Source organism: Artemia franciscana, unplaced genomic scaffold, assembly GCF_032884065.1.
Source record: "Artemia franciscana unplaced genomic scaffold, ASM3288406v1 PGA_scaffold_49, whole genome shotgun sequence".
In the NCBI taxonomy this organism is placed as follows: domain Eukaryota; kingdom Metazoa; phylum Arthropoda; class Branchiopoda; order Anostraca; family Artemiidae; genus Artemia; species Artemia franciscana.
This window is the reverse complement of record NW_027062689.1, coordinates 1,054,256-1,065,647: the sequence shown is the minus strand read 5'-3', so window position 1 is coordinate 1,065,647 and position 11,392 is coordinate 1,054,256. Positions and strand designations below refer to the sequence as shown.

Below are 11,392 nucleotides of genomic sequence, written 5' to 3'. Positions count from 1 at the left end.
CCACTGAGAATTTAATAATAGTCGAAGATTCACAAATGAAAAATCCTAAGACATTACGCAATAATAATATTTATACTCACTATACTTTCTGAGAGTTATACTTAATATACACAATTTTCCTGAGGTCCTAGTTCAGGACTGATCTTTCAAGATCTTCAATGAATTCAATGAATAGCATCCCTACTTGAGAATACCATAAAGGAGCGGGTTCTGAGTACTTTTTATTGTTAAATTTCGCTCAAGATCCTACTTAATAATTCAAAATAACTTATCCTTTCTAAGGGAAAACAAAGCACCTGCACCTAAAAAACATGTGCTTAAGCCTGTAGACAATTATAAGTCCTTTATGTTTGCCATCTACGATATAAAGGAAAGTTTTGATTTCTTTGTAATATCTTATGAAAGTTTCTATCAAGTTTTTAAAATTTGTAGTCTCCCTAAATAGTTTCTAAAAGTTTCTTGAAAAAATTAAACTAAAAACTGCTAGGGCACATGACTTCTTATACAAATTTAGCCCTCAATTATATGCCTGGAAGCCTTTAATCATGTACAATCTATCTTGACACATAAAGGACGAGGAGATTTGTGATTAATATTGTACTACTCATTGTGTTGGTTTTGTCGCGTTTTTTTTCTAGCACCACGATTTCAGCTTATTCCTAGAAAGTGGTAAGGGTCTTTACGGAGGGTCTTTATGGTAAGGCTTTTACGGAAAGTGTGGACCTTAAGCCGGATTGATGAATATGACTTTTCATTTTGGAAAGCTTCGTAGAGCTCTTGCCTGGGGCCGAAAAGGATGGTTTTTGCTTGCTCTTGAGCCAGAGCTTATAGTGTGTGAAGTGACTTGGAGTGTTATAGCCTTGTGCGAGAGAACTATCTGAAGTTATGCAGTCAAGCTTTCGTTTCATCAAACCATGTTTCCACTTTCGAGTGGAAAGCTCCGTCCTAGCAGGCAAGCAGGCAGGCACCAGTTCCAAATTGAAGATGGACTAAAATCTATAAGTGTTAAATATATGCGGCAGTTACCCAGCTCCACAGCCAATATATCTTCTTTGAGTGATAGATAGAAAAAATTACAGAAATAAAAAAGTGGGGACCGAAAGTGCTGCCATCTATTGTTTCCACCCATTTCTGTTCGTGAATTCAGCTGAGTTTATCATTCGGTTTTTCACAGTTGAGATTGCGGTAGAGAAATAGTATCAGATGTGCCTCCTAAGCTTTAAAAATTCTCTCATTGCTAAAGAAATTAGAGTTTATCCTTTTCACCTTTCTAAGTGATGAAGTTAGAAACTTGGCCTACGGCAAAAAAGTCAAGTTTTGAACTAAGACGGATAGATTTTTTTTTGACGGCAGTCGATAGCTCTTGATGAGTTGATCAAAGTATATCTCTTCCATTTTTTGGTAGAAACATTCCTTCATGAGATATACCAGTTTGAAACTTTAAAGGGGTTGAATAACTTCAATAGTAAGGTACACACTGAAACAAAAATAGGCCAATACAGAAATGGTATCAAATATGCCTCTTAAATTTTAAAAGTTCTCCCATTGCTAAAGAAATTAGAGTTTATCCTTTGCTCCTTTCTAAGTAATGACCTTAGAAACCTGGGCTACGGCAAAAAAGTCAACTTTTGAACTAAGACATATAGATTTTTTCTTCGGCGGTAGTCAATAGCTCTTGTTGAGGTGATCAAAGTATATATCATCCATTTTTCGGTAGAAAAATTCCTTCATGATATATACCAGTTTGACAGTTTAAAGGGGTTGACAACTTCAGTAGTAAGGTACACAGGGAAACCAAAAATAGGCCAATACCAACTAGGAGACATATAGGAGAGTTTTAAACAACTGTCGGCTGTTAGCTCATAATCATCTTCCGCAATGAGGGGTTCGCAACTTTTGCTAGTTGGTGTACGCATTATTTGGTTCCAGCGGTAAGACATGTAGGGGACTTGTAAGTAATAATCGGCTGTTAGGTGACAATCATCTTTAGCGATGAGGGGTTTGCAACTTTTGCTAGTTGCAATGAGGGGTTTACAACTTTTGCGAGTTGGTGCACCTAGCATTCATTTTAAGATCCTTAGAGATTAACAACTTCAGCGTTTAATCGAAGCGAGGAAACAAAACCAAAGTGTTGCTCTCGCAACACTTTACTCGGCAAAGCCGAACAAAGGTTGCCACAACACCTCACGTTGCCCATGCAACGTAGATCTAGTTAAGCCTGATACTTATTGGGAATAAATTCATTGCAGACTACTGTAGTTTACAAGCACGTATGTGATTTCAACCTTAAGAGTTGGGGACTAAGAGACAAAGTTTTAAGAGGCTAGGGGCTAAATCTATCCAATATTTTTTCCAAATAGAAAAAAAAAACAAAAGAAAACGAAATAAAGCAATCAATTTGCAAATACTAAAGACCCGCACTGCAACTGAAAAAAAGAGAAAAAAAAGACCCAGTTCTTAGTACTGAAGTCTTGCTGACAATTTACTGAATGAATAGTAGTTAACGAATAATATTAATGGTTAGCTTCACCTAGCTTTATAATGCTTAGTTTTAAGCTTACATATTGGTGATCAAAAGAGAAGTATTTTATGACCCAGTCCGCAAAGTCCATATTTAAATTGAAAAACTGCTAGTAGTTTGTTTTATTACGGCAAAGTAGCAGAGGTCACTGTCACTAATAGAGTTACTTCGACAGTGAACTCATCGAAGTAACTCTATTAGTGACAGTGACCTATGCAGATGTGCTGCAACAATTGTATTTTAATATTGGTGGTGGTTTTTATTTATTTTTAGTTTTTTAATCTTTGTTTCTTTTGCGCTGATGACGCCTCGTTTTTATACAGGCAAAATATCCGCGTCGTTTTGGTTTTTTATCATTTCTGTACTGGCCGTAGTCTTGTTTTGTTTGTTTCATTATTGTGTTTTCTCTCTTTGTTCTTTGTCCTGGCTGGCCAGCTCGGATTATGATCAATCATTTGTAATCACTTTGAACTCCAAACTGAAATTGCAGTTCTGTTTATTAAATATGAACACGGCATTCGATTCCTTTTACCATCCGTTGCTTTTATGCAAGAATTTTAAAGTTTTTGTCTTAACTTTTGATGTTATAGAACTGTAGGTGCTATAAACATTCTGAATGAAATTTTTTATTTAGTGGGAAGGGGACATTGCCCTACCCCAGTATTTTTTTGCGCGCCCCACCTTGATATTTAAAAATAAATTTACCCTTGTTCTTCGAATTGACACCAAGAAAATAAAACACATAAGAAAGACAACATTTACATGCCTGAAAACTTACCATTTCTCTTGTTGCAAAAGTTGAATTCTGGATGGCCACAGGAAAGAATTCTTGGAATTCGAACAAGCTCTTGACAATTTGCGGAAGAACATATTTCTTTACATGCTTTCATACATTTGTGACCACACGAAAGGATGGTTCGGCATGTCTTTGCCTTTAATATAGAGATGAAAAACAGTCAAACAAGCACAGGAAGAGCACAACAAATGAGCGCAAAAAGGAAAAAACAAGAGCTAAGAGCTCATATGGCACTTGTGACGAGGCGAGAAGAGCTAAGAGCCAAGAGATCACAGGGTATGAGCTCTAACAAAATTCTGTGAATCAATAGATTGATTTAAAAAGGAAAATAAGAGGCTTAATGCCAGTCAGGATTTAAAATAAGAGCTCTGAGTCACGATGTCCTTCTAAATATCAAAATTCATTAAGATCCGATCACCCACTCGTAAGTTATAAATACCTAATTTTTTCTAATTTTTCCTCTCCCTTTAGCCCCCCAGATGGTCGAATCTGGGAAAACGACTTTATCAAGTCAAATTGTGCAGCTCCCTGAAACACCTATCAATTTTCATCGTCCTAGCACGTCCAGAAGCACCAAACTCGCCAAATCACTGAACCCCTCCCCCCAACTCCCCCAAAGAGAGCGAATCCAGTACGATTCTATCAATCACGTATCAAGGACATTTGTTTATTCTATCCACCAAGCTTCATCCCAATTCCTATAATCCAAGTGTTTTTCCAAGATTTCCCCCTCCAACCCCCCCCCAATGTCAAACGATGTGGTCGGGATTTGAAATAAGAGCTCTGAGACATGAATTCTTTCTAAAAATCAAATTTCATTAAGATCCAATCATCTATTCGTAAGATAAAAATACCCAAATTTTCACGTTTTCCAAGAATTCCAGTTTCCCCCTCCAACTCCCCCCAACGTCAGAGGATCTGGTCGGAATTTAAAATAAGAACTTTAAAGCACAAGATCCTTCTAAATATCAAATTTCATTAAGATCTGGTCACCCTTTCGTAAGTTACAAATACCTCAATTTTCAAAATTACCCCCCCCCTCCGATTCCACCAGAGAGAGCAGATCCGGTCCGGTTATGTCAGTCATGTATCTTAGACCGGTTTTTATTCTTCCCATCCAGTTTCATCCTGATCTCACCACTTTAAGTATTTTCTAAGATTTCCGCCCCCCCCCCCAATTACGCTTGATCCGGTTGAGATTTAAAATAAGAGATCTGAGTTACGAGGTCCTTCTAAATATGATGTTTCATGAAGATCCGATCACTCCTTCGTAAGTTAAAAATACGTCATTTTTTCTTATTTTTCAGAATTAACCCCCCCCCCCCAATAGATCGGATCCGTTCCAATTATGTAAATCACGTATGTAAGACTTCTGCTTATTTTTCCCACCAAGTTTCATCCCGATCCCTCCAATCTAAGCGTTTTCCATGATTTTAGGTTCCCCCACCCCAAACTTCCCCCAACGTCACCAGATCCAGTCAGGATTTAAAATAAGAGCTTTGAGACACGATATCCTTCTAAATATCAAATTTCATTGAGATCCGATAACCCGTTCGTAAGTTAAAAATACCTCATTTTTTCTAATTTTTCAGAATTAACCCCTCCCCCAACTACCCCAAAGAGAGTGGATCCGTTCCGGTTATGTCAATCATGTATCTAGGACTCGTGATTATTTTTTCCACCAAGTTTCATCCCGATCCCTCCACTTTAAATGTTTTTCAAGTTTTAGGTTTCCCCTTCCCACCCCCCCCCCCCCAATGTCACCAGATCTGGTCGGGTTTAAAATAAGAGCTCTGAGCCACGATATCCTTCTAAATATCAGATTTCATTGAGATTCGATCACCTGTTTGTAAGTTAAAAATACCTAATTTTTTCTAATTTTTCAGAAATAACCCCCCCCCCCCAACTATCCCAAAGAGAGCGGATCCGTTCCGTTTATGTCAATCATGTATCTAGCACTTCTGTTTATTGTTCCCACCAAGTTTCATCCCGATCCCTCCACTCTAAGTGTTTTCCAAGATTTTACGTTCCCCCCTCCAACTCCCCCCAATGTCATCAGATCCGGTCAGGATTTAAAATAAGAGCTCTGAGACACAATATCATTCCAAACATCAAATTTCATTAAGATCCCATCACCCATTCATAAGTTAAAAATACTTCATTTTTTCTATTTTTTCCGAATTAACCGGCCCCCCACTCCCCCCCAGATGGTCAAATTGGGAAAACGACTATTTCTAATTTAAGCTGGTCCCGTCCCTGATACGCCTGCCAAATTTAATCGTCCTAGCTTACCTGGAAGTGCCTAAAGTAGCAAAACCAGGACCGACAGACAGACAGACAGACCGACAGAATTGGCGATTGCTATATGTCACTTGGTTAATACCAAGTGCCTTAAAAAGAACCAACAACAAAACGTTCAAGTAAACTTTACATATTATATTGATAGAATTAAAGTCAAACTGAATTAGCTATGGCAAATAGAACAATTGGAAAAGCAAGGGGATTTATGCCAACGATATTTTGGAAATAGAAGTCTAAAACAATGCAGATTCAAATAGAAAAATAGTGATGATAAAGGCAAACTGCAAAGATGAATAAAAAAAATTAAAAAATATGCATAGAACGAATATAAATCCTAATACACATATTAGGTACAAACTGAAGCACTCTTGTCCCATCCAGAACGTGTCTAAATCAAACTTCAATCCAATATACAAAGAAACCCCACATATTCTCTTGAAAAACGAATCATTTAGCAGTATTGATTGTAGATTTTGATTTATCTTGGAATACCTTAACCTCTCTTTCTCATAGCGTAAAACTTCCGTCAAAGTGACACTCGTAGAGGGTAATGTCTTTGTACATTCTCATTTTTTTTCATTGACGCATTGAAGAACCAGTTTCTTTCTTAGTTTCTTTAAGCTTAGCGTGAGACAAATCCAAAGAAAAAAACGAAACAAAGAGCTCGATTTGAGAAAAGTTTTGGCACCATTAGTCGTACGCTACAAAAGACAAATGTTCATACGGTTCCATTTACGACTGCTGAACCTGCCCTAAAGGAAGTAACCACAATACCGTTTCCCATTGGTGGCCAAATACAAAATTAGTAGCTCCAAAAAAAGGACAACATTTCCAGCTCCCTCCCCCTAACCAAGTTTTCCGAAGGTTTCATCTATCGATAAACAAAATAGGATTGACATACTGTATACGGTTTCTTTAACGAGAAATATTAGCTTGTCCAATATTCTGGTATCCGGCAGAAAAAGCATAAAACGCAGAAAGGATAAAATAAAGAAAAAGAAAAAAAACTTTTTGAGAATGAGAAACCTATTGACTATGTTTGTGCAATGGATAAATACTCGCTTTAGGTATCCATTGTATAACATCATGTGGATATTTGGAGGCTTATTGATAGGCAGTTACGAATTATAGGAGATAAGATAAATATATACCAACGGGACGTTTCAAAGACTTTAACCTAATGAACATAGTATAAGCTGTAAACAGCTTACCTTGCACAGCGATTTTTGAGGAGTCACAGAACAATCAAATTCGTTTGTATGCTGACATTCTGTAATAAGTTTCTTCACCTTGATCTTGCATTTATAGTCATTCACATCTGTGCTACATTGAATTTTAATCTCATGATTACACGGCAGCTTATGGTTGATGGTATATTGGCAAGGATTACATTCTTCCCAGCACATTTGACGGCAGCGGTGGTTTTTTTTGCATCCTTTGTTATTCTTACCACAAGGCTTCCTGCAAATGGATTCTTTATGTTCTGGATCATCCTAAAATGATTAAAATCTAATAAGTTATGAACAAAATCTTCCTTTCTTTCTAAATGACTTTTAACTAGGTTGAAGATTAGCTTATAGAAGAAACAGAAAAATCCGGATGGCAGCACTGCCCATGGATCTCAGTACGGTAAATACTGAAAGCAGTCAGCTTTGTGTCGTTTGAAGATTATTACCACTTTGCAGCGAATAAGTACATTAGCACTGATCTTTCCTTTTGAGGATGTAAATGCCAGTGAAGAGAATGCCAAGTAAAGAGGGCACCTCAGGTTTTTATTATCTGTTTAGTTAAAGTTGCATAACTAGATAAATGTCAAATTGGCAATTATCAAATCTTGAAGACCTACTTAACGATTTTTAACACATCTTCAAACTTGCTCTTCTTTTCGTGTCATTGGAGAGTTAGAAAGTGCTGTCAATTATTTTTCTTTCTAGGATAGTTCCACAGAGCCAGTAGTTATGAAAAGCAGACACGCTAATCAGGTTTATCTATTTATTTCAAGATACCTACATATATATATATATATATATATATATATATATATATATATATATATATATATATATATATATATATATATATATATATATATATATATATATACTAGCTGTTGGGGTGGCGCTTCGCGCCACCCCAACACCTAGTTGGTGGGGGCGCTTCGCGCACCCCACCTTTAGTTCTTTTAGTTTTTACCTTTTTTTTTTAGTTTTTTAGATGAATTTTTTTAGTTTTTTTCCTTTTTAGTTTTTCATTGGTTTTTACCTTTTTTTTTTAACTTTTTTAGTTTTTTTTTCGTTTTTTCTTTTTACTTTTTTTTTTTAGTTTTCATCTTTTTTATTTTTTTTATTTTTATTCTTAATTTTATTAGTTTTCTTTTTCTCTTCTATTTTTCAGTTTTTTCCTTTTTTTAGTTTTTTTTTAGTTTTTTTTTAGTTTTTTTAGATTTTTTAGAGTTTTTTTTTAGTTTTTTTAGTTTTTTAGCTTTTTTATTTTTTTCATTAGTTTTTAGTTTTTTTTGTAGTTTTTGCCTTTTTTTAGTTTTTTCAGTTTTTTTTTTTTAGTTTTTAGTTTTTTACCTTTTTTAGCCTAACCAGGATTTGAACCTGGGACCTTCATTCTCCGTTCTGACACCCTCTCTCACCGAGTGACTACTCCAGCATGTTCATTTTGGTGTTTTAAATGGTATATTATTAACCAAATTAATGTGTTTTACAATATACTAAGCATCGTCATAACAAAAATGACGACAACTAATTTCATGACGTCAGCCGACACAGAAACATGACGTCACCTGATCCACAGATCCACAGACAGACAACTTATTTTTATATATATATATTACTTTATTATCTATTTACTTTACCAAAGAGATACCATGACACACAAATTCCAATTCTAGTTATTAGTGCTGTGAACCAGCAATTTTAACCTTCAAAAGACCTAATTATTAGTGACAAAACAAAACAAAATAACCCGACAGTTAAATAGTATTGAAATACTTTACATCTTCACCCCAAATACCAACGATATGCTGCCATACGACGTCATACCTAATTACGAAATAAACAAGGGCAAAGACTATTGTCTTAAAAAAAGCATGTCTGAGCGACAGAAGACAGAGTTACGTAAAACCTACAAGGCAGAGGGATCAGAGAATATACCTTAGGCGAAAAGAGATATAAAATATATTCCTTGTGTTAAGACAAGAGAAAAGTAGATTTTGTCGGTTCAAAGATATATTTATCAGAAAAGATATCCGCGCTTTGTTTTTTTAGTTTAAATATCATTATTTTTTATTATTATAGCCAAAACCCCCGAAACATACAAACACTCTTAAAAAAGCAAGTAACGAAATACTCAACCTGAGGGCTACCACCCTTGAAGCAAAAGGTTCCTTACAAGGATCAGATATCTGTTCTGCCTCTAGAGAAGAAACGCTCTCTGGCTCGCAAAGGCAGCCACAGTCAAATCAAACAGTTCGTGGTAACGAACTGTAGTAAGGAGCGACCCGGCTCAATAGTAACCAAAACTCTAAAAAATGGAATTTTGATACCAATAGCTACATCAAAAGAATCGCATTTTAAAGTTGGTTTTAAATATATAAGTTTCATCAAGTTTAGTCTTACCCATCAAAAGTTACGAGCCTGAGAAAATTTGCGTTATTTTAGAAAATAGGGGGAAACACCCCCTAAAAGTCATAGAATCTTAACGAAAATCACACCATCAGATTCAGCGTATCAGAGAACCCTACTGTAGAAGTTTCGAGCTCCTATCTACAAAAATGTGGAATTTTGCATTTTTTGCCAGAAGGCAGATCACGGATGCGTGTTTATTTATTTTTTTTTTCCCCCAGGGGTGATCGTATCGACCCAGTTGTCCTAGAATGTTGCAAGAGGGCTCATTCTAACGGAAATGAAAAGTTCTAGTGCCCTTTTTAAGTGACCAAAAAAATTGGAGGGCACCTAGGCCCCCTCCCACGCTAATCATTTTCCCAAAGTCAACGGATCAAAATTCTGAGATAGCCGTTTTATTCAACGTAGTCGAAAAACCTTATAACTATGTCTTTGGGGACGACTTACTCCCCCAGAGTCCCCGTGGGAGGGGCAACAAGTTACAAACTTTGACCTGTGCTTACATATAGTAATGGTTATTGGGAAGTATACAGGCGTTTTCAGGAGGATTTTTTTTGGTTGGGGGGAGGGGTTGAGAAGAGGGGGATATGCTGGGGGAACTTTCCATCGAGAATTTGTCATGGGAGAAGAAAATTTCTATGAAGGGAGAGCAGGATTTACTAGCATTATTTAAAAAAAAAAAAACAATTAAAAAATAAATGTGAAAAAGCTTTTTCAGCTGGAAGTAAGGAACAGCAATAAAACTTAAAACAAACAGAAATTATTACCCATATAAGGGGCTCACCTCCTTCTAATACCTCGCTCTTTACGCTAAAGTATTTTTAGTAATTTCAACTGTTTATTCTACGGCTTTTGTGATTCAGGGGTCATTCTTAATGAATTGGGATGAAATTTAAGCTTTAGTGTAAAGAGCGAGGTACTGACGATGGGGCGAATCCCCTCATATCTATATATATAAAAATAAGTTGTTTGTCTGTCTGTCTACTGACGTCATGTTTGTGTGTCGACTGACGTCATGTTTGTCGACTGACGTCATTATAAGGATTGAGCTGTTGGTCGTCATGAATTTGTTTGTCATCTGACGTCATGTTTGTCGACTGACGAAATTACAGACTGGGACATCGGGACACGACTGACGACCGGGACACAGGGAATATAAATGACGACCGGGACACTCAAAGATAAATTACAGACTGGGATAGCGGGACACAAACAACGACCGGGACATATAAATGACGACCAGGACACTCAAAGATAAATTACAGACCTGGACACCGGGACACAGGGAATATAAATGACGACCGAGACGCTCAAAGAGAAATTACAGACTGGGACACTGGTATAAATAAAAATAAGTTGTTTGTCTGTCTGTCGACTGACGTCATTAGGATTGAGCTGTATGTCGTCATGAAGTTAGTTGTCGTCATGTTTGTTATGACGACGTCATGTTTGTCAACTGATGAAATTACAGACCGGAACACCGGGACACAAATGACGACCAGGACACCAGGAAACAGGGAATATAAATGACGACCGGGAAACTCAAAGAGAAATTACAGACAGGGACACCGGGACACAAATAACGACCGAATCTATCTATATATATAAAAACTACCGTTGGGGGACATATAAATAGATTGTCAGGTTTACCGACTCTTGAACATGCAACATAAAAAAAAACTAAAAACTGAAAAACAAAAAAAAACTAAAAAAAGGAAAAAAACTGAAAAATAAAGGAGGATATATATATATATATATACTAGCTGTTGGGGTGGCGCTTCGCGCCAGCCCAACACCTAGTTGGTGGGGGCGCTTCGCGCCCCCCCAAAGCCCCCCCGCGCGCGTAAGTCGTTACGCGCCATATTAGTTACGCGCCATTGTAGTTGTGTCCCTATGTCCCACCTGTGAATATATATATATATATATATATATATATATATATATATATATATATATATATATATATATATACTAGCTGTTGGGGTGGCGCTTCGCGCCACCCCAACACCTAGTTGGTGGGGGCGCTTCGCGCCCCCCCCCAAGCCCCCCCGCGCGCGTAAGTCGTTACGCGCCATAATAGTTACGCGCCATTGTAGTTGTGTCCCTATGTCCCACCTGTGAATATAGATATATATATATATA

At 36.8% G+C, this 11,392-nt stretch overlaps 1 long non-coding RNA gene across 1 annotated transcript in view; it reads right to left on the bottom strand.

Annotated features, from left to right (window-relative positions):
* Positions 1 to 7,130, bottom strand: part of LOC136041915 (uncharacterized) — a 444,858-nt gene extending 437,728 nt beyond the window's left edge. Inside the window, exons 1-2 of the long non-coding RNA XR_010621130.1 lie at positions 6,830 to 7,130; positions 3,300 to 3,453 (exon numbers count right to left, since the gene is read on the bottom strand). This is a non-coding gene — a long non-coding RNA (uncharacterized LOC136041915). The remainder of the gene's footprint in view (positions 1 to 3,299; positions 3,454 to 6,829) is intronic.
* Between the last annotated feature and the right edge of the window lie 4,262 nt (positions 7,131 to 11,392).